Raw genomic sequence first — 27686 nt, 5'->3', positions numbered from 1 at the left:
CGCGATGCGCCGTGAGCGAGGGTGGCTGTGAGCGGAATGACTCCCTGTGCTCGCCAGTGACGTGGTATCGCTTCTCGGCCTTTTGGCTAAGATCAAGTGTAGTATCTGTTCTTATCAGTTTAATATCTGATACGTCCCCTACCCGGGGACCATATATTAAATTGATTTTTGGACCAGGGAGATGGAATAGGGGCTTGCTCCGTCCACTCCACGCATCGACCTGGTATGGCAGTATCTCCAGGAACGGTGCACTCCTCCTTACGTTGTCTAAAATCAAGCTCAACTAGATGGGGTTGAGGTCAGATTTGATCGGCGGTTTGGAGCGCTTCTGTAATAGCACATGCGGGGTTGCCTTTCCGTGCGCAATTCCCACAATGGGTAGAGTATGATTTCACGTCCCCTGCAGTCCTCTGACTTAGAGCACATCTCCGTAGTAAACAGCAGAGGGCGTTGCACTGCGACCTGTCAGCTGTTGGTCCGGCATCAAGCAGTCTGCTGCCTTTTCTTTGGTGCCGTCCCGCTGTATGCATTGCAGCTAGTGCTTTAGCGTTGCGTTTTCTACTCCTCGATGAATTAGTTCAGTGGTCATTTGTTTTGTTTTTCCCCTTGACGATTCAGAATGTTCTTCTTTTCTCTGAATTTCCCACTGGAATCGCACATCACAGATTTCAAATGGAGCTCTTTTTGCCACATTTTCTCTGGTGGTTTAGTTGTTGATTCTTTTGGAGGTAAATGGGATGAAATGAGTGGTTTTCCAAATTCCCTTTTGTTGTGGTCATGCAGCAGTGAACTGTGGAAAAAGGATTGCTCACGTACAAATCTGTTATTTGGGAGACATGAGGTTGGGACAGATTTCTTTCTCATTCAACCAAATATCAACTATTGCTTTTCTTTCTGACATGCCTTTGGCTGTGAACACGTGGCGAGCACCGTGAGCCAGCGCGCAATGACTGTGGAAGACGTGGTCATGTCAGCCATGGACAACTCATACTTACCTGGCAGGGGAGACACCATGATCAAGAAGGTGGTTCACCCAGGGCGAGGCGCGACCATTGCACTCCGGTTGTGCTGACCCCTGCGAATTCCCCAAATGTGGGAATCTCGACTGCATAATTTCTGGTAGTGGGGGACTGCGTTCGCGCTCTCCCCTGATCAGATGTTGAAAAGCAAGAGTACGTTCTCTCGTACGCCAGTAAGAAATGCTGTCTGTCCAGCGTGCGCGATGCCCGTGATCAGATGGCTTCTTGAATCATGACATGTTGTCTTGAGAGGCTTTCTGACTGAAGTTCAGCTTCTCACTTGGCTGCGTTCATCAGGCTGCTGGCCAAGTTTCCGTGGCTCCGTTTCGATTGTACACAAAGCTCTTGCGTTTGTGTCCACTTTCTCTCCCCATTCTCTGTTCCCTGAGTTTCAGTGTCCAATCACTGGTGGAACCAGAAAAGATTTGGTGACAGTTAAACAATTGACACTGATTTAGGTATTAGTTGTTGAAACATGGACAAACAAGATTAAGACTGAGACCAAGACATTCCATTCCAGAGTGTGAGAGATGTGCATGAGTGTCAAGATAGATATTGGTCAGTGTTTCCTTTGGTCCTAGTAGCGTCATTAATCATTTGAATTTGTTTTGTGGCGGGTTAAGATTGCACGGACTGACAATTTCCTTGCCAGACGTAGCAGGAAGTTTGAACGGAAACTTGGTGTTGGAAGCCATTGTGGATCGGTCAGGACGTGCTCACGTGGCCAGAACTAACTTTAAGCTGCATCCACTTGCATTAGGTTGGCCAACTTGTGTGCGGCTTCTGCTGCTCACTGTCCATGGAAGGTTCATCCACACTTTTAGCACCTTGTTGTTGTTGAGGCCAAGTAAATGCTGCCGCGATGCGCCGTGAGCGAGGGTGGCTGTGAGCGGAATGACTCCCTGTGCTCGCCAGTGACGTGGTATCGCTTCTCGGCCTTTTGGCTAAGATCAAGTGTAGTATCTGTTCTTATCAGTTTAATATCTGATACGTCCCCTACCCGGGGACCATATATTAAATTGATTTTTGGACCAGGGAGATGGAATAGGGGCTTGCTCCGTCCACTCCACGCATCGACCCGGTATGGCAGTATCTCCAGGAACGGTGCACTCCTCCTTACGTTGTCTAAAATCAAGCTCAACTAGATGGGGTTGAGGTCAGATTTGATCGGCGGTTTGGAGCGCTTCTGTAATAGCACATGCGGGGTTGCCTTTCCGTGCGCAATTCCCACAATGGGTAGAGTATGTTTTCACGTCCCCTGCAGTCCTCTGACTTAGAGCACATCTCCGTAGTAAACAGCAGAGGGCGTTGCACTGCGACCTGTCAGCTGTTGGTCCGGCATCAAGCAGTCTGCTGCCTTTTCTTTGGTGCCGTCCCGCTGTATGCATTGCAGCTAGTGCTTTAGCGTTGCGTTTTCTACTCCTCGATGAATTAGTTCAGTGGTCATTTGTTTTGTTTTTCCCCTTGACGATTCAGAATGTTCTTCTTTTCTCTGAATTTCCCACTGGAATCGCACATCACAGATTTCAAATGGAGCTCTTTTTGCCACATTTTCTCTGGTGGTTTAGTTGTTGATTCTTTTGGAGGTAAATGGGATGAAATGAGTGGTTTTCCAAATTCCCTTTTGTTGTGGTCATGCAGCAGTGAACTGTGGAAAAAGGATTGCTCACGTACAAATCTGTTATTTGGGAGACATGAGGTTGGGACAGATTTCTTTCTCATTCAACCAAATATCAACTATTGCTTTTCTTTCTGACATGCCTTTGGCTGTGAACACGTGGCGAGCACCGTGAGCCAGCGCGCAATGACTGTGGAAGACGTGGTCATGTCAGCCATGGACAACTCATACTTACCTGGCAGGGGAGACACCATGATCAAGAAGGTGGTTCACCCAGGGCGAGGCGCGACCATTGCACTCCGGTTGTGCTGATCCCTGCGAATTCCCCAAATGTGGGAATCTCGACTGCATAATTTCTGGTAGTGGGGGACTGCGTTCGCGCTCTCCCCTGATCAGATGTTGAAAAGCAAGAGTACGTTCTCTCGTACGCCAGTAAGAAATGCTGTCTGTCCAGCGTGCGCGATGCCCGTGATCAGATGGCTTCTTGAATCATGACATGTTGTCTTGAGAGGCTTTCTGACTGAAGTTCAGCTTCTCACTTGGCTGCGTTCATCAGGCTGCTGGCCAAGTTTCCGTGGCTCCGTTTCGATTGTACACAAAGCTCTTGCGTTTGTGTCCACTTTCTCTCCCCATTCTCTGTTCCCTGAGTTTCAGTGTCCAATCACTGGTGGAACCAGAAAAGATTTGGTGACAGTTAAACAATTGACACTGATTTAGGTATTAGTTGTTGAAACATGGACAAACAAGATTAAGACTGAGACCAAGACATTCCATTCCAGAGTGTGAGAGATGTGCATGAGTGTCAAGATAGATATTGGTCAGTGTTTCCTTTGGTCCTAGTAGCGTCATTAATCATTTGAATTTGTTTTGTGGCGGGTTAAGATTGCACGGACTGACAATTTCCTTGCCAGACGTAGCAGGAAGTTTGAACGGAAAGTTGGTGTTGGAAGCCATTGTGGATCGGTCAGGACGTGCTCACGTGGCCAGAACTAACTTTAAGCTGCATCCACTTGCATTAGGTTGGCCAACTTGTGTGCGGCTTCTGCTGCTCACTGTCCATGGAAGGTTCATCCACACTTTTAGCACCTTGTTGTTGTTGAGGCCAAGTAAATGCTGCCGCGATGCGCCGTGAGCGAGGGTGGCTGTGAGCGGAATGACTCCCTGTGCTCGCCAGTGACGTGGTATCGCTTCTCGGCCTTTTGGCTAAGATCAAGTGTAGTATCTGTTCTTATCAGTTTAATATCTGATACGTCCCCTACCCGGGGACCATATATTAAATTGATTTTTGGACCAGGGAGATGGAATAGGGGCTTGCTCCGTCCACTCCACGCATCGACCCGGTATGGCAGTATCTCCAGGAACGGTGCACTCCTCCTTATGTTGTCTAAAATCAAGCTCAACTAGATGGGGTTGAGGTCAGATTTGATCGGCGGTTTGGAGCGCTTCTGTAATAGCACATGCGGGGTTGCCTTTCCGTGCGCAATTCCCACAATGGGTAGAGTATGATTTCACGTCCCCTGCAGTCCTCTGACTTAGAGCACATCTCCGTAGTAAACAGCAGAGGGCGTTGCACTGCGACCTGTCAGCTGTTGGTCCGGCATCAAGCAGTCTGCTGCCTTTTCTTTGGCGCCGTCCCGCTGTATGCATTGCAGCTAGTGCTTTAGCGTTGCGTTTTCTACTCCTCAATGAATTAGTTCAGTGGTCATTTGTTTTGTTTTTCCCCTTGACGATTCAGAATGTTCTTCTTTTCTCTGAATTTCCCACTGGAATCGCACATCACAGATTTCAAATGGAGCTCTTTTTGCCACATTTTCTCTGGTGGTTTAGTTGTTGATTCTTTTGGAGGTAAATGGGATGAAATGAGTGGTTTTCCAAATTCCCTTTTGTTGTGGTCATGCAGCAGTGAACTGTGGAAAAAGGATTGCTCACGTACAAATCTGTTATTTGGGAGACATGAGGTTGGGACAGATTTCTTTCTCATTCAACCAAATATCAACTATTGCTTTTCTTTCTGACATGCCTTTGGCTGTGAACACGTGGCGAGCACCGTGAGCCAGCGCGCAATGACTGTGGAAGACGTGGTCATGTCAGCCATGGACAACTCATACTTACCTGGCAGGGGAGACACCATGATCAAGAAGGTGGTTCACCCAGGGCGAGGCGCGACCATTGCACTCCGGTTGTGCTGACCCCTGCGAATTCCCCAAATGTGGGAATCTCGACTGCATAATTTCTGGTAGTGGGGGACTGCGTTCGCGCTCTCCCCTGATCAGATGTTGAAAAGCAAGAGTACGTTCTCTCGTACGCCAGTAAGAAATGCTGTCTGTCCAGCGTGCGCGATGCCCGTGATCAGATGGCTTCTTGAATCATGACATGTTGTCTTGAGAGGCTTTCTGACTGAAGTTCAGCTTCTCACTTGGCTGCGTTCATCAGGCTGCTGGCCAAGTTTCCGTGGCTCCGTTTCGATTGTACACAAAGCTCTTGCGTTTGTGTCCACTTTCTCTCCCCATTCTCTGTTCCCTGAGTTTCAGTGTCCAATCACTGGTGGAACCAGAAAAGATTTGGTGACAGTTAAACAATTGACACTGATTTAGGTATTAGTTGTTGAAACATGGACAAACAAGATTAAGACTGAGACCAAGACATTCCATTCCAGAGTGTGAGAGATGTGCATGAGTGTCAAGATAGATATTGGTCAGTGTTTCCTTTGGTCCTAGTAGCGTCATTAATCATTTGAATTTGTTTTGTGGCGGGTTAAGATTGCACGGACTGACAATTTCCTTGCCAGACGTAGCAGGAAGTTTGAACGGAAAGTTGGTGTTGGAAGCCATTGTGGATCGGTCAGGACGTGCTCACGTGGCCAGAACTAACTTTAAGCTGCATCCACTTGCATTAGGTTGGCCAACTTGTGTGCGGCTTCTGCTGCTCACTGTCCATGGAAGGTTCATCCACACTTTTAGCACCTTGTTGTTGTTGAGGCCAAGTAAATGCTGCCGCGATGCGCCGTGAGCGAGGGTGGCTGTGAGCGGAATGACTCCCTGTGCTCGCCAGTGACGTGGTATCGCTTCTCGGCCTTTTGGCTAAGATCAAGTGTAGTATCTGTTCTTATCAGTTTAATATCTGATACGTCCCCTACCCGGGGACCATATATTAAATTGATTTTTGGACCAGGGAGATGGAATAGGGGCTTGCTCCGTCCACTCCACGCATCGACCCGGTATGGCAGTATCTCCAGGAACGGTGCACTCCTCCTTACGTTGTCTAAAATCAAGCTCAACTAGATGGGGTTGAGGTCAGATTTGATCGGCGGTTTGGAGCGCTTCTGTAATAGCACATGCGGGGTTGCCTTTCCGTGCGCAATTCCCACAATGGGTAGAGTATGATTTCACGTCCCCTGCAGTCCTCTGACTTAGAGCACATCTCCGTAGTAAACAGCAGAGGGCGTTGCACTGCGACCTGTCAGCTGTTGGTCCGGCATCAAGCAGTCTGCTGCCTTTTCTTTGGTGCCGTCCCGCTGTATGCATTGCAGCTAGTGCTTTAGCGTTGCGTTTTCTACTCCTCGATGAATTAGTTCAGTGGTCATTTGTTTTGTTTTTCCCCTTGACGATTCAGAATGTTCTTCTTTTCTCTGAATTTCCCACTGGAATCGCACATCACAGATTTCAAATGGAGCTCTTTTTGCCACATTTTCTCTGGTGGTTTAGTTGTTGATTCTTTTGGAGGTAAATGGGATGAAATGAGTGGTTTTCCAAATTCCCTTTTGTTGTGGTCATGCAGCAGTGAACTGTGGAAAAAGGATTGCTCACGTACAAATCTGTTATTTGGGAGACATGAGGTTGGGACAGATTTCTTTCTCATTCAACCAAATATCAACTATTGCTTTTCTTTCTGACATGCCTTTGGCTGTGAACACGTGGCGAGCACCGTGAGCCAGCGCGCAATGACTGTGGAAGACGTGGTCATGTCAGCCATGGGCAACTCATACTTACCTGGCAGGGGAGACACCATGATCAAGAAGGTGGTTCACCCAGGGCGAGGCGCGACCATTGCACTCCGGTTGTGCTGACCCCTGCGAATTCCCCAAATGTGGGAATCTCGACTGCATAATTTCTGGTAGTGGGGGACTGCGTTCGCGCTCTCCCCTGATCAGATGTTGAAGAGCAAGAGTACGTTCTCTCGTACGCCAGTAAGAAATGCTGTCTGTCCAGCGTGCGCGATGCCCGTGATCAGATGGCTTCTTGAATCATGACATGTTGTCTTGAGAGGCTTTCTGACTGAAGTTCAGCTTCTCACTTGGCTGCGTTCATCAGGCTGCTGGCCAAGTTTCCGTGGCTCCGTTTCGATTGTACACAAAGCTCTTGCGTTTGTGTCCACTTTCTCTCCCCATTCTCTGTTCCCTGAGTTTCAGTGTCCAATCACTGGTGGAACCAGAAAAGATTTGGTGACAGTTAAACAATTGACACTGATTTAGGTATTAGTTGTTGAAACATGGACAAACAAGATTAAGACTGAGACCAAGACATTCCATTCCAGAGTGTGAGAGATGTGCATGAGTGTCAAGATAGATATTGGTCAGTGTTTCCTTTGGTCCTAGTAGCGTCATTAATCATTTGAATTTGTTTTGTGGCGGGTTAAGATTGCACGGACTGACAATTTCCTTGCCAGACGTAGCAGGAAGTTTGAACGGAAACTTGGTGTTGGAAGCCATTGTGGATCGGTCAGGACGTGCTCACGTGGCCAGAACTAACTTTAAGCTGCATCCACTTGCATTAGGTTGGCCAACTTGTGTGCGGCTTCTGCTGCTCACTGTCCATGGAAGGTTCATCCACACTTTTAGCACCTTGTTGTTGTTGAGGCCAAGTAAATGCTGCCGCGATGCGCCGTGAGCGAGGGTGGCTGTGAGCGGAATGACTCCCTGTGCTCGCCAGTGACGTGGTATCGCTTCTCGGCCTTTTGGCTAAGATCAAGTGTAGTATCTGTTCTTATCAGTTTAATATCTGATACGTCCCCTACCCGGGGACCATATATTAAATTGATTTTTGGACCAGGGAGATGGAATAGGGGCTTGCTCCGTCCACTCCACGCATCGACCCGGTATGGCAGTATCTCCAGGAACGGTGCACTCCTCCTTATGTTGTCTAAAATCAAGCTCAACTAGATGGGGTTGAGGTCAGATTTGATCGGCGGTTTGGAGCGCTTCTGTAATAGCACATGCGGGGTTGCCTTTCCGTGCGCAATTCCCACAATGGGTAGAGTATGATTTCACGTCCCCTGCAGTCCTCTGACTTAGAGCACATCTCCGTAGTAAACAGCAGAGGGCGTTGCACTGCGACCTGTCAGCTGTTGGTCCGGCATCAAGCAGTCTGCTGCCTTTTCTTTGGCGCCGTCCCGCTGTATGCATTGCAGCTAGTGCTTTAGCGTTGCGTTTTCTACTCCTCAATGAATTAGTTCAGTGGTCATTTGTTTTGTTTTTCCCCTTGACGATTCAGAATGTTCTTCTTTTCTCTGAATTTCCCACTGGAATCGCACATCACAGATTTCAAATGGAGCTCTTTTTGCCACATTTTCTCTGGTGGTTTAGTTGTTGATTCTTTTGGAGGTAAATGGGATGAAATGAGTGGTTTTCCAAATTCCCTTTTGTTGTGGTCATGCAGCAGTGAACTGTGGAAAAAGGATTGCTCACGTACAAATCTGTTATTTGGGAGACATGAGGTTGGGACAGATTTCTTTCTCATTCAACCAAATATCAACTATTGCTTTTCTTTCTGACATGCCTTTGGCTGTGAACACATGGCGAGCACCGTGAGCCAGCGCGCAATGACTGTGGAAGACGTGGTCATGTCAGCCATGGACAACTCATACTTACCTGGCAGGGGAGACACCATGATCAAGAAGGTGGTTCACCCAGGGCGAGGCGCGACCATTGCACTCCGGTTGTGCTGACCCCTGCGAATTCCCCAAATGTGGGAATCTCGACTGCATAATTTCTGGTAGTGGGGGACTGCGTTCGCGCTCTCCCCTGATCAGATGTTGAAGAGCAAGAGTACGTTCTCTCGTACGCCAGTAAGAAATGCTGTCTGTCCAGCGTGCGCGATGCCCGTGATCAGATGGCTTCTTGAATCATGACATGTTGTCTTGAGAGGCTTTCTGACTGAAGTTCAGCTTCTCACTTGGCTGCGTTCATCAGGCTGCTGGCCAAGTTTCCGTGGCTCCGTTTCGATTGTACACAAAGCTCTTGCGTTTGTGTCCACTTTCTCTCCCCATTCTCTGTTCCCTGAGTTTCAGTGTCCAATCACTGGTGGAACCAGAAAAGATTTGGTGACAGTTAAACAATTGACACTGATTTAGGTATTAGTTGTTGAAACATGGACAAACAAGATTAAGACTGAGACCAAGACATTCCATTCCAGAGTGTGAGAGATGTGCATGAGTGTCAAGATAGATATTGGTCAGTGTTTCCTTTGGTCCTAATAGCGTCATTAATCATTTGAATTTGTTTTGTGGCGGGTTAAGATTGCACGGACTGACAATTTCCTTGCCAGACGTAGCAGGAAGTTTGAACGGAAACTTGGTGTTGGAAGCCATTGTGGATCGGTCAGGACGTGCTCACGTGGCCAGAACTAACTTTAAGCTGCATCCACTTGCATTAGGTTGGCCAACTTGTGTGCGGCTTCTGCTGCTCACTGTCCATGGAAGGTTCATCCACACTTTTAGCACCTTGTTGTTGTTGAGGCCAAGTAAATGCTGCCGCGATGCGCCGTGAGCGAGGGTGGCTGTGAGCGGAATGACTCCCTGTGCTCGCCAGTGACGTGGTATCGCTTCTCGGCCTTTTGGCTAAGATCAAGTGTAGTATCTGTTCTTATCAGTTTAATATCTGATACGTCCCCTACCCGGGGACCATATATTAAATTGATTTTTGGACCAGGGAGATGGAATAGGGGCTTGCTCCGTCCACTCCACGCATCGACCCGGTATGGCAGTATCTCCAGGAACGGTGCACTCCTCCTTACGTTGTCTAAAATCAAGCTCAACTAGATGGGGTTGAGGTCAGATTTGATCGGCGGTTTGGAGCGCTTCTGTAATAGCACATGCGGGGTTGCCTTTCCGTGCGCAATTCCCACAATGGGTAGAGTATGATTTCACGTCCCCTGCAGTCCTCTGACTTAGAGCACATCTCCGTAGTAAACAGCAGAGGGCGTTGCACTGCGACCTGTCAGCTGTTGGTCCGGCATCAAGCAGTCTGCTGCCTTTTCTTTGGTGCCGTCCCGCTGTATGCATTGCAGCTAGTGCTTTAGCGTTGCGTTTTCTACTCCTCGATGAATTAGTTCAGTGGTCATTTGTTTTGTTTTTCCCCTTGACGATTCAGAATGTTCTTCTTTTCTCTGAATTTCCCACTGGAATCGCACATCACAGATTTCAAATGGAGCTCTTTTTGCCACATTTTCTCTGGTGGTTTAGTTGTTGATTCTTTTGGAGGTAAATGGGATGAAATGAGTGGTTTTCCAAATTCCCTTTTGTTGTGGTCATGCAGCAGTGAACTGTGGAAAAAGGATTGCTCACGTACAAATCTGTTATTTGGGAGACATGAGGTTGGGACAGATTTCTTTCTCATTCAACCAAATATCAACTATTGCTTTTCTTTCTGACATGCCTTTGGCTGTGAACACGTGGCGAGCACCGTGAGCCAGCGCGCAATGACTGTGGAAGACGTGGTCATGTCAGCCATGGGCAACTCATACTTACCTGGCAGGGGAGACACCATGATCAAGAAGGTGGTTCACCCAGGGCGAGGCGCGACCATTGCACTCCGGTTGTGCTGACCCCTGCGAATTCCCCAAATGTGGGAATCTCGACTGCATAATTTCTGGTAGTGGGGGACTGCGTTCGCGCTCTCCCCTGATCAGATGTTGAAGAGCAAGAGTACGTTCTCTCGTACGCCAGTAAGAAATGCTGTCTGTCCAGCGTGCGCGATGCCCGTGATCAGATGGCTTCTTGAATCATGACATGTTGTCTTGAGAGGCTTTCTGACTGAAGTTCAGCTTCTCACTTGGCTGCGTTCATCAGGCTGCTGGCCAAGTTTCCGTGGCTCCGTTTCGATTGTACACAAAGCTCTTGCGTTTGTGTCCACTTTCTCTCCCCATTCTCTGTTCCCTGAGTTTCAGTGTCCAATCACTGGTGGAACCAGAAAAGATTTGGTGACAGTTAAACAATTGACACTGATTTAGGTATTAGTTGTTGAAACATGGACAAACAAGATTAAGACTGAGACCAAGACATTCCATTCCAGAGTGTGAGAGATGTGCATGAGTGTCAAGATAGATATTGGTCAGTGTTTCCTTTGGTCCTAGTAGCGTCATTAATCATTTGAATTTGTTTTGTGGCGGGTTAAGATTGCACGGACTGACAATTTCCTTGCCAGACGTAGCAGGAAGTTTGAACGGAAACTTGGTGTTGGAAGCCATTGTGGATCGGTCAGGACGTGCTCACGTGGCCAGAACTAACTTTAAGCTACATCCACTTGCATTAGGTTGGCCAACTTGTGTGCGGCTTCTGCTGCTCACTGTCCATGGAAGGTTCATCCACACTTTTAGCACCTTGTTGTTGTTGAGGCCAAGTAAATGCTGCCGCGATGCGCCGTGAGCGAGGGTGGCTGTGAGCGGAATGACTCCCTGTGCTCGCCAGTGACGTGGTATCGCTTCTCGGCCTTTTGGCTAAGATCAAGTGTAGTATCTGTTCTTATCAGTTTAATATCTGATACGTCCCCTACCCGGGGACCATATATTAAATTGATTTTTGGACCAGGGAGATGGAATAGGGGCTTGCTCCGTCCACTCCACGCATCGACCCGGTATGGCAGTATCTCCAGGAACGGTGCACTCCTCCTTACGTTGTCTAAAATCAAGCTCAACTAGATGGGGTTGAGGTCAGATTTGATCGGCGGTTTGGAGCGCTTCTGTAATAGCACATGCGGGGTTGCCTTTCCGTGCGCAATTCCCACAATGGGTAGAGTATGATTTCACGTCCCCTGCAGTCCTCTGACTTAGAGCACATCTCCGTAGTAAACAGCAGAGGGCGTTGCACTGCGACCTGTCAGCTGTTGGTCCGGCATCAAGCAGTCTGCTGCCTTTTCTTTGGTGCCGTCCCGCTGTATGCATTGCAGCTAGTGCTTTATTGTTGCGTTTTCTACTCCTCGATGAATTAGTTCAGTGGTCATTTGTTTTGTTTTTCCCCTTGACGATTCAGAATGTTCTTCTTTTCTCTGAATTTCCCACTGGAATCGCACATCACAGATTTCAAATGGAGCTCTTTTTGCCACATTTTCTCTGGTGGTTTAGTTGTTGATTCTTTTGGAGGTAAATGGGATGAAATGAGTGGTTTTCCAAATTCCCTTTTGTTGTGGTCATGCAGCAGTGAACTGTGGAAAAAGGATTGCTCACGTACAAATCTGTTATTTGGGAGACATGAGGTTGGGACAGATTTCTTTCTCATTCAACCAAATATCAACTATTGCTTTTCTTTCTGACATGCCTTTGGCTGTGAACACGTGGCGAGCACCGTGAGCCAGCGCGCAATGACTGTGGAAGACGTGGTCATGTCAGCCATGGACAACTCATACTTACCTGGCAGGGGAGACACCATGATCAAGAAGGTGGTTCACCCAGGGCGAGGCGCGACCATTGCACTCCGGTTGTGCTGACCCCTGCGAATTCCCCAAATGTGGGAATCTCGACTGCATAATTTCTGGTAGTGGGGGACTGCGTTCGCGCTCTCCCCTGATCAGATGTTGAAAAGCAAGAGTACGTTCTCTCGTACGCCAGTAAGAAATGCTGTCTGTCCAGCGTGCGCGATGCCCGTGATCAGATGGCTTCTTGAATCATGACATGTTGTCTTGAGAGGCTTTCTGACTGAAGTTCAGCTTCTCACTTGGCTGCGTTCATCAGGCTGCTGGCCAAGTTTCCGTGGCTCCGTTTCGATTGTACACAAAGCTCTTGCGTTTGTGTCCACTTTCTCTCCCCATTCTCTGTTCCCTGAGTTTCAGTGTCCAATCACTGGTGGAACCAGAAAAGATTTGGTGACAGTTAAACAATTGACACTGATTTAGGTATTAGTTGTTGAAACATGGACAAACAAGATTAAGACTGAGACCAAGACATTCCATTCCAGAGTGTGAGAGATGTGCATGAGTGTCAAGATAGATATTGGTCAGTGTTTCCTTTGGTCCTAGTAGCGTCATTAATCATTTGAATTTGTTTTGTGGCGGGTTAAGATTGCACGGACTGACAATTTCCTTGCCAGACGTAGCAGGAAGTTTGAACGGAAACTTGGTGTTGGAAGCCATTGTGGATCGGTCAGGACGTGCTCACATGGCCAGAACTAACTTTAAGCTGCATCCACTTGCATTAGGTTGGCCAACTTGTGTGCGGCTTCTGCTGCTCACTGTCCATGGAAGGTTCATCCACACTTTTAGCACCTTGTTGTTGTTGAGGCCAAGTAAATGCTGCCGCGATGCGCCGTGAGCGAGGGTGGCTGTGAGCGGAATGACTCCCTGTGCTCGCCAGTGACGTGGTATCGCTTCTCGGCCTTTTGGCTAAGATCAAGTGTAGTATCTGTTCTTATCAGTTTAATATCTGATACGTCCCCTACCCGGGGACCATATATTAAATTGATTTTTGGACCAGGGAGATGGAATAGGGGCTTGCTCCGTCCACTCCACGCATCGACCTGGTATGGCAGTATCTCCAGGAACGGTGCACTCCTCCTTACGTTGTCTAAAATCAAGCTCAACTAGATGGGGTTGAGGTCAGATTTGATCGGCGGTTTGGAGCGCTTCTGTAATAGCACATGCGGGGTTGCCTTTCCGTGCGCAATTCCCACAATGGGTAGAGTATGATTTCACGTCCCCTGCAGTCCTCTGACTTAGAGCACATCTCCGTAGTAAACAGCAGAGGGCGTTGCACTGCGACCTGTCAGCTGTTGGTCCGGCATCAAGCAGTCTGCTGCCTTTTCTTTGGTGCCGTCCCGCTGTATGCATTGCAGCTAGTGCTTTAGCGTTGCGTTTTCTACTCCTCGATGAATTAGTTCAGTGGTCATTTGTTTTGTTTTTCCCCTTGACGATTCAGAATGTTCTTCTTTTCTCTGAATTTCCCACTGGAATCGCACATCACAGATTTCAAATGGAGCTCTTTTTGCCACATTTTCTCTGGTGGTTTAGTTGTTGATTCTTTTGGAGGTAAATGGGATGAAATGAGTGGTTTTCCAAATTCCCTTTTGTTGTGGTCATGCAGCAGTGAACTGTGGAAAAAGGATTGCTCACGTACAAATCTGTTATTTGGGAGACATGAGGTTGGGACAGATTTCTTTCTCATTCAACCAAATATCAACTATTGCTTTTCTTTCTGACATGCCTTTGGCTGTGAACACGTGGCGAGCACCGTGAGCCAGCGCGCAATGACTGTGGAAGACGTGGTCATGTCAGCCATGGACAACTCATACTTACCTGGCAGGGGAGACACCATGATCAAGAAGGTGGTTCACCCAGGGCGAGGCGCGACCATTGCACTCCGGTTGTGCTGACCCCTGCGAATTCCCCAAATGTGGGAATCTCGACTGCATAATTTCTGGTAGTGGGGGACTGCGTTCGCGCTCTCCCCTGATCAGATGTTGAAAAGCAAGAGTACGTTCTCTCGTACGCCAGTAAGAAATGCTGTCTGTCCAGCGTGCGCGATGCCCGTGATCAGATGGCTTCTTGAATCATGACATGTTGTCTTGAGAGGCTTTCTGACTGAAGTTCAGCTTCTCACTTGGCTGCGTTCATCAGGCTGCTGGCCAAGTTTCCGTGGCTCCGTTTCGATTGTACACAAAGCTCTTGCGTTTGTGTCCACTTTCTCTCCCCATTCTCTGTTCCCTGAGTTTCAGTGTCCAATCACTGGTGGAACCAGAAAAGATTTGGTGACAGTTAAACAATTGACACTGATTTAGGTATTAGTTGTTGAAACATGGACAAACAAGATTAAGACTGAGACCAAGACATTCCATTCCAGAGTGTGAGAGATGTGCATGAGTGTCAAGATAGATATTGGTCAGTGTTTCCTTTGGTCCTAGTAGCGTCATTAATCATTTGAATTTGTTTTGTGGCGGGTTAAGATTGCACGGACTGACAATTTCCTTGCCAGACGTAGCAGGAAGTTTGAACGGAAACTTGGTGTTGGAAGCCATTGTGGATCGGTCAGGACGTGCTCACGTGGCCAGAACTAACTTTAAGCTGCATCCACTTGCATTAGGTTGGCCAACTTGTGTGCGGCTTCTGCTGCTCACTGTCCATGGAAGGTTCATCCACACTTTTAGCACCTTGTTGTTGTTGAGGCCAAGTAAATGCTGCCGCGTTGCGCCGTGAGCGAGGGTGGCTGTGAGCGGAATGACTCCCTGTGCTCGCCAGTGACGTGGTATCGCTTCTCGGCCTTTTGGCTAAGACAGCGGTCGCCTCCTATTTTTGGTAGCATTGTTTGCCTGCTGTGGCATCCTTTTTTGTTATCAGAGCTTGGGAGGATATTCTTTTTTCATTCCTTGTGCAAAGCATTCCTTCTTTTTAATAGTTGGACATCTTTCACAAACAGGAATTCATTTGTTCAGGGGACTCTGTTTCCTTGTTTTGCCAGGTAAGTTGCCAGTTTTTTTTTTTTTTTTTTTTTTTTTTTTTTTACATCCTGTTTTAGGTGTCTATTTATTTATTCACTTGGTTTTAGTGTGTATTTATTGTCCTTTTTAGCATTGTTTTTAGCTCTTCAGTTCTAGTGCGTAGTGCCTCCACCATGTCGGCCAGCCATGCCGGCATGCGGAGGCACCACAGTGTTCGTTTCAGCTTTTTAGAAAAGGATGGAAAACTCCTGGGGATGTCCAGGTTGGACTTCTCCAGGAGGCTCATTCAAAAAACTTTGAACTTCAGCCCAGATGACTTAAACTGTGTTTTGACTTTGCCTTTTAACAAAGGTTTTGACGTAAGCTTTCGTTCTGCTGTTTTGCTTTGTGAGTTTTGGAAGAGATTTGAGGAAGTGAAAACCCAGTTTTCTGCTTTCAATGTTGAGAAACTGACTGACAATGCTTTGAAAACAGTCATTGTTAGGATGTTCAATGAGACAGTAAATGCAGATGACATTAGTTGGTGGCTGGGAAGATATTGCACTGTTAAAGGCCAAGCTACCAAGGTGAGAGATGAAGATGGCATATGGAACTGTGCCTGGAGGGTCCCCATTCAACAATGGCAGGACCCTCAAGGCTATCAGGGCTTGAAACATCTCCCATCCATGATAGTTTTAGGTGAAAACAGGGGCTACATTCATTACCAGGGACAGCCCAAGCTCTGCCGCAAGTGTGGTGAGCAAGGGCACCTGGCAGAAGCATGCCAGCAGATTGTTTGCCGAAAATGTCGAGAAATTGGGCACACCTTTGAGGAATGTACCAATGGCAGAAGGTGCAATCTTTGTGGAGAAACAAGCCACCTCTTCAGAGATTGCCCCAAGTCTTTTGCCAACAAACTCAAAGCCGCAAAGCAAACTGAAAGAAGGAAAACGGAAGCATTTACAGAGCAATGTGAAGAAGCTGGGCAAGAAATTTCAAATCTCCCGCCAAATTCTGTGGTTGGAGGAGAGGAGTCAGGTGAGGCGGGAGAAGGGGAGGGGCCTGCCACACCCCCATCAATAGATGGGGAAATGCAGGCAGAAGGCGGAGCTGAAATAGAAAGCCAACTTCAGGAAAATAGCGAGGATGCCTCCCTCCCCAATGCTCAGCAAACTAAGAGACCTTTATCTGAATTGTCATTCGATTCTCCTATTATGATGGAGAAGAGAGGAAGACTTGTGGCCCCATCAGAAAATTCGTCCTTGGATGAGCCCAGAGTCTTCCCCTCCAGTTCACCAAATGAAGTCTCTTTTTTAACAATTGCTCTGCGATCAACCCCTAGAGGTTCAGATCTTGACGCAACCATGCAGCAGAGGTTTGATCCCAAAGCACAAAGGGGGAACAGAGCTCAAAACCTTCACTCTTCACCTGTTGAGATGAGGGAAGAGTTATGTTCACAAGAAACTGCCTAAATGTTTTACAGCCTTTTTTTTGATATCCTTATAGGTTTTTAAAAGAATGTCACACCTGTTGTTTTTAACCATTCTTATGACACTCACCTTCTCTACCATAAATGTGAGAAGTGTGAAGTCGAGAGTCAGAGCCCAGAGTGTTTTATCCTTTTTATTTTCCCATGAATCAGATGTGTTTTTAATACAGGAATGTGGCCTACCCTTTTTAAAACAATATAGAACATGGGAAGATATGTGGCCACAAACGTCTCTATGGAGTGGATCAAACGAAAATAAAAATGACGGAGTAGCCATTTTAATAAAAAACCCTCAGGTTCTGGTGAAGGGTAGCACAGTGGTGAGAGATGGTCGGGCACTTTTAGCACATCTAAATTTTATGGGGCGGGATTTTAACCTTCTCAATATTTATGGCTTTAATGACAAAAATGACAGGTATGACCTTTTAGAAAACTTGCAGTCCCACATGCTAGGCAGGGCACCTTTAGTTGTAGCAGGTGATTTTAATTGCATTTTAAACAAGACGGATAGAAGAAGAGCAGGAGAAGATTTTAAAATAGACAAGACATCAGTTTTATTACAGGGCATTTGCAGGGATTTTAAACTTCTAGACTGTTTTAAAACCATGCATCCCAGAGAGGAGGGCTTCACCTGGTTCAGTGGTGACAGTACCAGAGCCTCTCGCATAGATTATGTTTTTACACGGGACTGCCCGCCCACCGATGCTAGATTGACCCCTGTTTTCTTCTCTGATCACCTCATGGTGTCTTGCACTCTGTCACTCTCTTCAGGTGTGACTTCAGGAAGTGGTCTGTGGAAACTCAACTGCTCCCTTTTATTAGATAGGGACTTAGTTAGGCAGTTCAGGGAGCAGTACAAAGAGTGGCAGACCCTCCAAGACTTTTACGAAACACATGCACACTGGTGGGAAATGGTGAAGGAAAAGACAAAGACTTTCTTTAGGCAGGCAGGTAGGGAAAAAAAGAATAGGGAACACAGACGCATGATGGGACTGCAGAAAAGACTTCAATGCTATTTTAACCTTAACCAACATGGTTTGGACTTCAACGAAGAAATTAAACAAGTCAAGAAAGAGATGTCGGCCCTATCAGAAATCCACAGCAAAGGTGTCATTTTAAGGAGCAGGGAACGGGAAATAGAAGAGGGTGAAAAGTGCACACGGTATTTCTTTAGGAAAATTATAAATAAAGGGGGAGGCATTGCAAAACTGAAGAAAGAAAATGGGTGCACAACAGAAACAATGGATGAAATAAAAGAGACAATTGAGACATTTTATTCAAACCTGTACTCAGAAAAACCTGTTAAAACTGACACCATGACAGAAGTTCTAAAATTCATTGATAAAACAGTAAGCAACAGCGTGCTTTTATCCCAAGATTTTACTTTTTTAGAATTAAATAAATGTTTGTCTGGTTTTAAAAAAGGGAAGTCCCCTGGACAAGACGGACTTCCCTTAGAGTTTTATTTGACCTTTTGGGACATTTTAGCACCTGATTTGATGACTGTTTTTATGGATTTTGAACACCTTGACCGACTTCCCGACAGTTTTAGAATAGGGATAGTGACTCTTCTTTACAAAAAAAAAGACAAGACTGACTTGAAGAATTGGAGACCGATCACGCTTTTAAACTTTGACTGCAAACTTTTTAGCAAACTTTTAGCCACACGGATGTCCATGTTTTTAGAAGAAGTGATTCACCCGGATCAAGCCTGTGCCGTTCCGGGGAGGAAGATCACTGACAGCCTCGTACTGATCAGAGACACCATCTGTTACGCGAGAGACAGAAACATCCGGCTAGTAGTACTAAATTTAGACTTTGAGAAAGCCTTTGATCGGGTCTCGCATCAGTACCTCTTCCGGGTACTGGAAAAAATGGGGTTCCCAGAAAGGTTTGTAGCTTGGGTGGGATTGCTGTACCGGGGCATCTCCAGCAAATTCATCGTTAACGGGCTTTTGACAAAAGCAGTCAACATCAACTGCGGTGTCCGTCAGGGGTGTCCTTTATCTGCCCTCCTCTACATTACCTGTATAGAACCACTGGCACAGATCTTGAGAAGGGACCAACGAATCAATGGGGTGGGAGTCCCGGGGAGTGGGGGACTGGTGACCAAGTGTGTTTTATACATGGACGACATTAACATTTTATGCACTGACCTTTTATCCGTGAACAGGACACTGGACTTGACTGACTTTTTCGGACAGGCCTCTGGGTCAAAATTGAACAGAGACAAGACCCAAGCCCAATTTTATGGACCATGGACAGCAAACGAGACAACGGGACTCCCCCTGACTACGACCCAGACTAACCAGAAAATATTGGGAATCAAATTTGATAAGGAAGGGGGAGGGGACACAAACTGGGATGACGTCACAGGGAAAGTTAGACAAAGACTAGGGTACTGGGGACTTAGAGGACTGACCCTTGAAGGAAAAGTTTTAATCATCAAAGCAGTGATTTTACCCTTGCTTTTACTGATCAGTTCTGTTTTTATCCCACCAAGACGTGTGCTTTTAATCCTGGAGCGAGCCATTTTCTACTTCCTGTGGGGATCTAAGTGGGGAAGACTAAGAAGAGACTTCATGAAAAGGCCAAAGGAGAAAGGAGGAAAAGCAGTGCCAGACCTTTACCTATTTTTAGGAAGCACCTATACGGCCTCGCACATCAAAATAGCAACAACCCCATCCAGAAACCCCAGGACGGCTGCAATGACACGTTTCTGGATGGGGTCCTACCTCAGAAAACTGAAATTGTTACCCACAGACCTGAAAGTACCGGTGTCTTTTAATCTGCCTTTAACATATGCTTTGATCCAGACGTTTTTAAAGTATTTTAATTTGGAAAAGGAGGAGTTGCATGTTTTAACAAGCCACCGCTCTCTTGTTTCTATTGTGCAGGAGCGAGAACCAGTGAGTCCAGTGCGCGGGCTCGCACTCAGCGAGCCCTCAACAGTTTGGCGCAACGTGAACCATCCTGCTCTCCCAAACAGACTCCGAGACCTGTCATGGATGGTGGCTCACGAGATCCTCCCGGTCAGGTCCGTCTTGCACTCCCGGGGCATGTCACCATCAGCGACTTGCCCCCGACCTGGTTGTGGCGCGCCCGAGTCAGTGAGGCATCTCTTCTGGGAGTGCAGTGCTGCTGTAGACCAGTGGGCAACAGCCAGGTCCTTGAAATTCCCGTACTTACCAGCAAGGGAGGTCCTTACAGCACAACTAGTGCTATATGGGGTGAGCCCCCAGAAGATGCCAGCAAGGGACTTTGCAGAGCAGTGGCTCACCCTAGCCGCCATCAAAGACGCCATATGGACCTCCAGAAACTTGCTGGTAAGGAAGCACATGCAGATCCCCCCCGTGGTTGTGATCCAGATGGCTATGCAGGCGGCGGGCCCTAGGACACAACCACAAAGAAGAATCGCCTCTGGGCCCATTCGGAGGAAGGACCTGGAACCACACACAAAAAGGTCAAAGCAGCAACGGCCTGGCTCTCCGGGTGAGGCAGGAGGGAAGGAGCAAAAGGGCGAGGATCTCCTCTGAGCACCACGACAAGGTCCTGAGCGAACAAATGTTTGGGGGTGCAGAATGGAATAATTTTGGTAAGGACTCATTGCGTTCCTGCACAAAAGAGACAAAGACATTGAGCCCCTTTTAAAATTGTGCACTCCTGTTCATATCTCTTGTTTTAATCATGTTTTTTACAGAAAATATTTGTCTTATTATTTATGTGTATTGTGTCTGTGGAAACACATTAATGCAAATGTAAAAAAATCATGTAACATAATTAACTGAATGAGTGTCAATAAACTTTTTTCGAAAGAAAAAAAAAAAAAAAAAAAAAAAAAAAAAAAAAAAAAATCTGTTCTTATCAGTTTAATATCTGATACGTCCCCTACCCGGGGACCATATATTAAATTGATTTTTGGACCAGGGAGATGGAATAGGGGCTTGCTCCGTCCACTCCACGCATCGACCCGGTATGGCAGTATCTCCAGGAACGGTGCACTCCTCCTTACGTTGTCTAAAATCAAGCTCAACTAGATGGGGTTGAGGTCAGATTTGATCGGCGGTTTGGAGCGCTTCTGTAATAGCACATGCGGGGTTGCCTTTCCGTGCGCAATTCCCACAATGGGTAGAGTATGATTTCACGTCCCCTGCAGTCCTCTGACTTAGAGCACATCTCCGTAGTAAACAGCAGAGGGCGTTGCACTGCGACCTGTCAGCTGTTGGTCCGGCATCAAGCAGTCTGCTGCCTTTTCTTTGGTGCCGTCCCGCTGTATGCATTGCAGCTAGTGCTTTAGCGTTGCGTTTTCTACTCCTCGATGAATTAGTTCAGTGGTCATTTGTTTTGTTTTTCCCCTTGACGATTCAGAATGTTCTTCTTTTCTCTGAATTTCCCACTGGAATCGCACATCACAGATTTCAAATGGAGCTCTTTTTGCCACATTTTCTCTGGTGGTTTAGTTGTTGATTCTTTTGGAGGTAAATGGGATGAAATGAGTGGTTTTCCAAATTCCCTTTTGTTGTGGTCATGCAGCAGTGAACTGTGGAAAAAGGATTGCTCACGTACAAATCTGTTATTTGGGAGACATGAGGTTGGGACAGATTTCTTTCTCATTCAACCAAATATCAACTATTGCTTTTCTTTCTGACATGCCTTTGGCTGTGAACACGTGGCGAGCACCGTGAGCCAGCGCGCAATGACTGTGGAAGACGTGGTCATGTCAGCCATGGACAACTCATACTTACCTGGCAGGGGAGACACCATGATCAAGAAGGTGGTTCACCCAGGGCGAGGCGCGACCATTGCACTCCGGTTGTGCTGACCCCTGCGAATTCCCCAAATGTGGGAATCTCGACTGCATAATTTCTGGTAGTGGGGGACTGCGTTCGCGCTCTCCCCTGATCAGATGTTGAAAAGCAAGAGTACGTTCTCTCGTACGCCAGTAAGAAATGCTGTCTGTCCAGCGTGCGCGATGCCCGTGATCAGATGGCTTCTTGAATCATGACATGTTGTCTTGAGAGGCTTTCTGACTGAAGTTCAGCTTCTCACTTGGCTGCGTTCATCAGGCTGCTGGCCAAGTTTCCGTGGCTCCGTTTCGATTGTACACAAAGCTCTTGCGTTTGTGTCCACTTTCTCTCCCCATTCTCTGTTCCCTGAGTTTCAGTGTCCAATCACTGGTGGAACCAGAAAAGATTTGGTGACAGTTAAACAATTGACACTGATTTAGGTATTAGTTGTTGAAACATGGACAAACAAGATTAAGACTGAGACCAAGACATTCCATTCCAGAGTGTGAGAGATGTGCATGAGTGTCAAGATAGATATTGGTCAGTGTTTCCTTTGGTCCTAGTAGCGTCATTAATCATTTGAATTTGTTTTGTGGCGGGTTAAGATTGCACGGACTGACAATTTCCTTGCCAGACGTAGCAGGAAGTTTGAACGGAAACTTGGTGTTGGAAGCCATTGTGGATCGGTCAGGACGTGCTCACGTGGCCAGAACTAACTTTAAGCTGCATCCACTTGCATTAGGTTGGCCAACTTGTGTGCGGCTTCTGCTGCTCACTGTCCATGGAAGGTTCATCCACACTTTTAGCACCTTGTTGTTGTTGAGGCCAAGTAAATGCTGCCGCGATGCGCCGTGAGCGAGGGTGGCTGTGAGCGGAATGACTCCCTGTGCTCGCCAGTGACGTGGTATCGCTTCTCGGCCTTTTGGCTAAGATCAAGTGTAGTATCTGTTCTTATCAGTTTAATATCTGATACGTCCCCTACCCGGGGACCATATATTAAATTGATTTTTGGACCAGGGAGATGGAATAGGGGCTTGCTCCGTCCACTCCACGCATCGACCCGGTATGGCAGTATCTCCAGGAACGGTGCACTCCTCCTTACGTTGTCTAAAATCAAGCTCAACTAGATGGGGTTGAGGTCAGATTTGATCGGCGGTTTGGAGCGCTTCTGTAATAGCACATGCGGGGTTGCCTTTCCGTGCGCAATTCCCACAATGGGTAGAGTATGATTTCACGTCCCCTGCAGTCCTCTGACTTAGAGCACATCTCCGTAGTAAACAGCAGAGGGCGTTGCACTGCGACCTGTCAGCTGTTGGTCCGGCATCAAGCAGTCTGCTGCCTTTTCTTTGGTGCCGTCCCGCTGTATGCATTGCAGCTAGTGCTTTAGCGTTGCGTTTTCTACTCCTCGATGAATTAGTTCAGTGGTCATTTGTTTTGTTTTTCCCCTTGACGATTCAGAATGTTCTTCTTTTCTCTGAATTTCCCACTGGAATCGCACATCACAGATTTCAAATGGAGCTCTTTTTGCCACATTTTCTCTGGTGGTTTAGTTGTTGATTCTTTTGGAGGTAAATGGGATGAAATGAGTGGTTTTCCAAATTCCCTTTTGTTGTGGTCATGCAGCAGTGAACTGTGGAAAAAGGATTGCTCACGTACAAATCTGTTATTTGGGAGACATGAGGTTGGGACAGATTTCTTTCTCATTCAACCAAATATCAACTATTGCTTTTCTTTCTGACATGCCTTTGGCTGTGAACACGTGGCGAGCACCGTGAGCCAGCGCGCAATGACTGTGGAAGACGTGGTCATGTCAGCCATGGGCAACTCATACTTACCTGGCAGGGGAGACACCATGATCAAGAAGGTGGGTCACCCAGGGCGAGGCGCGACCATTGCACTCCGGTTGTGCTGACCCCTGCGAATTCCCCAAATGTGGGAATCTCGACTGCATAATTTCTGGTAGTGGGGGACTGCGTTCGCGCTCTCCCCTGATCAGATGTTGAAAAGCAAGAGTACGTTCTCTCGTACGCCAGTAAGAAATGCTGTCTGTCCAGCGTGCGCGATGCCCGTGATCAGATGGCTTCTTGAATCATGACATGTTGTCTTGAGAGGCTTTCTGACTGAAGTTCAGCTTCTCACTTGGCTGCGTTCATCAGGCTGCTGGCCAAGTTTCCGTGGCTCCGTTTCGATTGTACACAAAGCTCTTGCGTTTGTGTCCACTTTCTCTCCCCATTCTCTGTTCCCTGAGTTTCAGTGTCCAATCACTGGTGGAACCAGAAAAGATTTGGTGACAGTTAAACAATTGACACTGATTTAGGTATTAGTTGTTGAAACATGGACAAACAAGATTAAGACTGAGACCAAGACATTCCATTCCAGAGTGTGAGAGATGTGCATGAGTGTCAAGATAGATATTGGTCAGTGTTTCCTTTGGTCCTAGTAGCGTCATTAATCATTTGAATTTGTTTTGTGGCGGGTTAAGATTGCACGGACTGACAATTTCCTTGCCAGACGTAGCAGGAAGTTTGAACGGAAACTTGGTGTTGGAAGCCATTGTGGATCGGTCAGGACGTGCTCACGTGGCCAGAACTAACTTTAAGCTGCATCCACTTGCATTAGGTTGGCCAACTTGTGTGCGGCTTCTGCTGCTCACTGTCCATGGAAGGTTCATCCACACTTTTAGCACCTTGTTGTTGTTGAGGCCAAGTAAATGCTGCCGCGATGCGCCGTGAGCGAGGGTGGCTGTGAGCGGAATGACTCCCTGTGCTCGCCAGTGACGTGGTATCGCTTCTCGGCCTTTTGGCTAAGATCAAGTGTAGTATCTGTTCTTATCAGTTTAATATCTGATACGTCCCCTACCCGGGGACCATATATTAAATTGATTTTTGGACCAGGGAGATGGAATAGGGGCTTGCTCCGTCCACTCCACGCATCGACCCGGTATGGCAGTATCTCCAGGAACGGTGCACTCCTCCTTACGTTGTCTAAAATCAAGCTCAACTAGATGGGGTTGAGGTCAGATTTGATCGGCGGTTTGGAGCGCTTCTGTAATAGCACATGCGGGGTTGCCTTTCCGTGCGCAATTCCCACAATGGGTAGAGTATGATTTCACGTCCCCTGCAGTCCTCTGACTTAGAGCACATCTCCGTAGTAAACAGCAGAGGGCGTTGCACTGCGACCTGTCAGCTGTTGGTCCGGCATCAAGCAGTCTGCTGCCTTTTCTTTGGTGCCGTCCCGCTGTATGCATTGCAGCTAGTGCTTTAGCGTTGCGTTTTCTACTCCTCGATGAATTAGTTCAGTGGTCATTTGTTTTGTTTTTCCCCTTGACGATTCAGAATGTTCTTCTTTTCTCTGAATTTCCCACTGGAATCGCACATCACAGATTTCAAATGGAGCTCTTTTTGCCACATTTTCTCTGGTGGTTTAGTTGTTGATTCTTTTGGAGGTAAATGGGATGAAATGAGTGGTTTTCCAAATTCCCTTTTGTTGTGGTCATGCAGCAGTGAACTGTGGAAAAAGGATTGCTCACGTACAAATCTGTTATTTGGGAGACATGAGGTTGGGACAGATTTCTTTCTCATTCAACCAAATATCAACTATTGCTTTTCTTTCTGACATGCCTTTGGCTGTGAACACGTGGCGAGCACCGTGAGCCAGCGCGCAATGACTGTGGAAGACGTGGTCATGTCAGCCATGGGCAACTCATACTTACCTGGCAGGGGAGACACCATGATCAAGAAGGTGGGTCACCCAGGGCGAGGCGCGACCATTGCACTCCGGTTGTGCTGACCCCTGCGAATTCCCCAAATGTGGGAATCTCGACTGCATAATTTCTGGTAGTGGGGGACTGCGTTCGCGCTCTCCCCTGATCAGATGTTGAAAAGCAAGAGTACGTTCTCTCGTACGCCAGTAAGAAATGCTGTCTGTCCAGCGTGCGCGATGCCCGTGATCAGATGGCTTCTTGAATCATGACATGTTGTCTTGAGAGGCTTTCTGACTGAAGTTCAGCTTCTCACTTGGCTGCGTTCATCAGGCTGCTGGCCAAGTTTCCGTGGCTCCGTTTCGATTGTACACAAAGCTCTTGCGTTTGTGTCCACTTTCTCTCCCCATTCTCTGTTCCCTGAGTTTCAGTGTCCAATCACTGGTGGAACCAGAAAAGATTTGGTGACAGTTAAACAATTGACACTGATTTAGGTATTAGTTGTTGAAACATGGACAAACAAGATTAAGACTGAGACCAAGACATTCCATTCCAGAGTGTGAGAGATGTGCATGAGTGTCAAGATAGATATTGGTCAGTGTTTCCTTTGGTCCTAGTAGCGTCATTAATCATTTGAATTTGTTTTGTGGCGGGTTAAGATTGCACGGACTGACAATTTCCTTGCCAGACGTAGCAGGAAGTTTGAACGGAAACTTGGTGTTGGAAGCCATTGTGGATCGGTCAGGACGTGCTCACGTGGCCAGAACTAACTTTAAGCTGCATCCACTTGCATTAGGTTGGCCAACTTGTGTGCGGCTTCTGCTGCTCACTGTCCATGGAAGGTTCATCCACACTTTTAGCACCTTGTTGTTGTTGAGGCCAAGTAAATGCTGCCGCGATGCGCCGTGAGCGAGGGTGGCTGTGAGCGGAATGACTCCCTGTGCTCGCCAGTGACGTGGTATCGCTTCTCGGCCTTTTGGCTAAGATCAAGTGTAGTATCTGTTCTTATCAGTTTAATATCTGATACGTCCCCTACCCGGGGACCATATATTAAATTGATTTTTGGACCAGGGAGATGGAATAGGGGCTTGCTCCGTCCACTCCACGCATCGACCCGGTATGGCAGTATCTCCAGGAACGGTGCACTCCTCCTTACGTTGTCTAAAATCAAGCTCAACTAGATGGGGTTGAGGTCAGATTTGATCGGCGGTTTGGAGCGCTTCTGTAATAGCACATGCGGGGTTGCCTTTCCGTGCGCAATTCCCACAATGGGTAGAGTATGATTTCACGTCCCCTGCAGTCCTCTGACTTAGAGCACATCTCCGTAGTAAACAGCAGAGGGCGTTGCACTGCGACCTGTCAGCTGTTGGTCCGGCATCAAGCAGTCTGCTGCCTTTTCTTTGGTGCCGTCCCGCTGTATGCATTGCAGCTAGTGCTTTAGCGTTGCGTTTTCTACTCCTCGATGAATTAGTTCAGTGGTCATTTGTTTTGTTTTTCCCCTTGACGATTCAGAATGTTCTTCTTTTCTCTGAATTTCCCACTGGAATCGCACATCACAGATTTCAAATGGAGCTCTTTTTGCCACATTTTCTCTGGTGGTTTAGTTGTTGATTCTTTTGGAGGTAAATGGGATGAAATGAGTGGTTTTCCAAATTCCCTTTTGTTGTGGTCATGCAGCAGTGAACTGTGGAAAAAGGATTGCTCACGTACAAATCTGTTATTTGGGAGACATGAGGTTGGGACAGATTTCTTTCTCATTCAACCAAATATCAACTATTGCTTTTCTTTCTGACATGCCTTTGGCTGTGAACACGTGGCGAGCACCGTGAGCCAGCGCGCAATGACTGTGGAAGACGTGGTCATGTCAGCCATGGGCAACTCATACTTACCTGGCAGGGGAGACACCATGATCAAGAAGGTGGTTCACCCAGGGCGAGGCGCGACCATTGCACTCCGGTTGTGCTGACCCCTGCGAATTCCCCAAATGTGGGAATCTCGACTGCATAATTTCTGGTAGTGGGGGACTGCGTTCGCGCTCTCCCCTGATCAGATGTTGAAAAGCAAGAGTACGTTCTCTCGTACGCCAGTAAGAAATGCTGTCTGTCCAGCGTGCGCGATGCCCGTGATCAGATGGCTTCTTGAATCATGACATGTTGTCTTGAGAGGCTTTCTGACTGAAGTTCAGCTTCTCACTTGGCTGCGTTCATCAGGCTGCTGGCCAAGTTTCCGTGGCTCCGTTTCGATTGTACACAAAGCTCTTGCGTTTGTGTCCACTTTCTCTCCCCATTCTCTGTTCCCTGAGTTTCAGTGTCCAATCACTGGTGGAACCAGAAAAGATTTGGTGACAGTTAAACAATTGACACTGATTTAGGTATTAGTTGTTGAAACATGGACAAACAAGATTAAGACTGAGACCAAGACATTCCATTCCAGAGTGTGAGAGATGTGCATGAGTGTC

General features: G+C 47.3%; 1 protein-coding gene, 23 non-coding genes and 1 pseudogene across 24 annotated transcripts in view; all 25 read left to right on the top strand.

The window, feature by feature from the left end:
* LOC142889628 (NLR family CARD domain-containing protein 3-like) overlaps positions 1–27686 on the top strand; it is a 391584-nt gene that overhangs the window by 281789 nt on the left and 82109 nt on the right. The window lies entirely within an intron of this gene.
* LOC142889710 (U2 spliceosomal RNA) lies at positions 67–257 on the top strand. Its single transcript, XR_012926903.1, has one exon. It is a non-coding gene; the product is annotated as a U2 spliceosomal RNA (small nuclear RNA).
* LOC142889809 (U1 spliceosomal RNA) lies at positions 988–1151 on the top strand. Its single transcript, XR_012926989.1, has one exon. It is a non-coding gene; the product is annotated as a U1 spliceosomal RNA (small nuclear RNA).
* LOC142889748 (U2 spliceosomal RNA) lies at positions 1944–2134 on the top strand. Its single transcript, XR_012926938.1, has one exon. It is a non-coding gene; the product is annotated as a U2 spliceosomal RNA (small nuclear RNA).
* LOC142889690 (U1 spliceosomal RNA) lies at positions 2865–3028 on the top strand. The gene has a single exon (XR_012926883.1). It is a non-coding gene; the product is annotated as a U1 spliceosomal RNA (small nuclear RNA).
* On the top strand, positions 3821–4011 carry LOC142889747 (U2 spliceosomal RNA). Its single transcript, XR_012926937.1, has one exon. It is a non-coding gene; the product is annotated as a U2 spliceosomal RNA (small nuclear RNA).
* LOC142889808 (U1 spliceosomal RNA) lies at positions 4742–4905 on the top strand. The gene has a single exon (XR_012926988.1). It is a non-coding gene; the product is annotated as a U1 spliceosomal RNA (small nuclear RNA).
* On the top strand, positions 5698–5888 carry LOC142889746 (U2 spliceosomal RNA). Its single transcript, XR_012926936.1, has one exon. It is a non-coding gene; the product is annotated as a U2 spliceosomal RNA (small nuclear RNA).
* Positions 6619–6782, top strand: LOC142889807 (U1 spliceosomal RNA). Its single transcript, XR_012926987.1, has one exon. It is a non-coding gene; the product is annotated as a U1 spliceosomal RNA (small nuclear RNA).
* LOC142889745 (U2 spliceosomal RNA) lies at positions 7575–7765 on the top strand. The gene has a single exon (XR_012926935.1). It is a non-coding gene; the product is annotated as a U2 spliceosomal RNA (small nuclear RNA).
* Positions 8496–8659, top strand: LOC142889806 (U1 spliceosomal RNA). The gene has a single exon (XR_012926986.1). It is a non-coding gene; the product is annotated as a U1 spliceosomal RNA (small nuclear RNA).
* On the top strand, positions 9452–9642 carry LOC142889743 (U2 spliceosomal RNA). The gene has a single exon (XR_012926934.1). It is a non-coding gene; the product is annotated as a U2 spliceosomal RNA (small nuclear RNA).
* On the top strand, positions 10373–10536 carry LOC142889805 (U1 spliceosomal RNA). The gene has a single exon (XR_012926985.1). It is a non-coding gene; the product is annotated as a U1 spliceosomal RNA (small nuclear RNA).
* Positions 11329–11519, top strand: LOC142889742 (U2 spliceosomal RNA). The gene has a single exon (XR_012926933.1). It is a non-coding gene; the product is annotated as a U2 spliceosomal RNA (small nuclear RNA).
* Positions 12250–12413, top strand: LOC142889804 (U1 spliceosomal RNA). Its single transcript, XR_012926984.1, has one exon. It is a non-coding gene; the product is annotated as a U1 spliceosomal RNA (small nuclear RNA).
* Positions 13206–13396, top strand: LOC142889709 (U2 spliceosomal RNA). The gene has a single exon (XR_012926902.1). It is a non-coding gene; the product is annotated as a U2 spliceosomal RNA (small nuclear RNA).
* On the top strand, positions 14127–14290 carry LOC142889803 (U1 spliceosomal RNA). Its single transcript, XR_012926983.1, has one exon. It is a non-coding gene; the product is annotated as a U1 spliceosomal RNA (small nuclear RNA).
* On the top strand, positions 20542–20748 carry LOC142889786 (U2 spliceosomal RNA; annotated as a pseudogene).
* Positions 21479–21642, top strand: LOC142889802 (U1 spliceosomal RNA). Its single transcript, XR_012926982.1, has one exon. It is a non-coding gene; the product is annotated as a U1 spliceosomal RNA (small nuclear RNA).
* LOC142889740 (U2 spliceosomal RNA) lies at positions 22435–22625 on the top strand. The gene has a single exon (XR_012926931.1). It is a non-coding gene; the product is annotated as a U2 spliceosomal RNA (small nuclear RNA).
* LOC142889697 (U1 spliceosomal RNA) lies at positions 23356–23519 on the top strand. Its single transcript, XR_012926890.1, has one exon. It is a non-coding gene; the product is annotated as a U1 spliceosomal RNA (small nuclear RNA).
* LOC142889739 (U2 spliceosomal RNA) lies at positions 24312–24502 on the top strand. The gene has a single exon (XR_012926930.1). It is a non-coding gene; the product is annotated as a U2 spliceosomal RNA (small nuclear RNA).
* LOC142889695 (U1 spliceosomal RNA) lies at positions 25233–25396 on the top strand. The gene has a single exon (XR_012926889.1). It is a non-coding gene; the product is annotated as a U1 spliceosomal RNA (small nuclear RNA).
* LOC142889738 (U2 spliceosomal RNA) lies at positions 26189–26379 on the top strand. Its single transcript, XR_012926929.1, has one exon. It is a non-coding gene; the product is annotated as a U2 spliceosomal RNA (small nuclear RNA).
* Positions 27110–27273, top strand: LOC142889800 (U1 spliceosomal RNA). The gene has a single exon (XR_012926980.1). It is a non-coding gene; the product is annotated as a U1 spliceosomal RNA (small nuclear RNA).

Source organism: Nelusetta ayraudi, unplaced genomic scaffold (genome assembly GCF_046127955.1).
Source record: "Nelusetta ayraudi isolate G7.1 ecotype Tasmania unplaced genomic scaffold, CSIRO-AGI_Nayr_v1 ptg000023l, whole genome shotgun sequence".
Taxonomy (NCBI): domain Eukaryota; kingdom Metazoa; phylum Chordata; class Actinopteri; order Tetraodontiformes; family Monacanthidae; genus Nelusetta; species Nelusetta ayraudi.
This window is presented reverse-complemented; position numbering and strand designations above follow the sequence as displayed.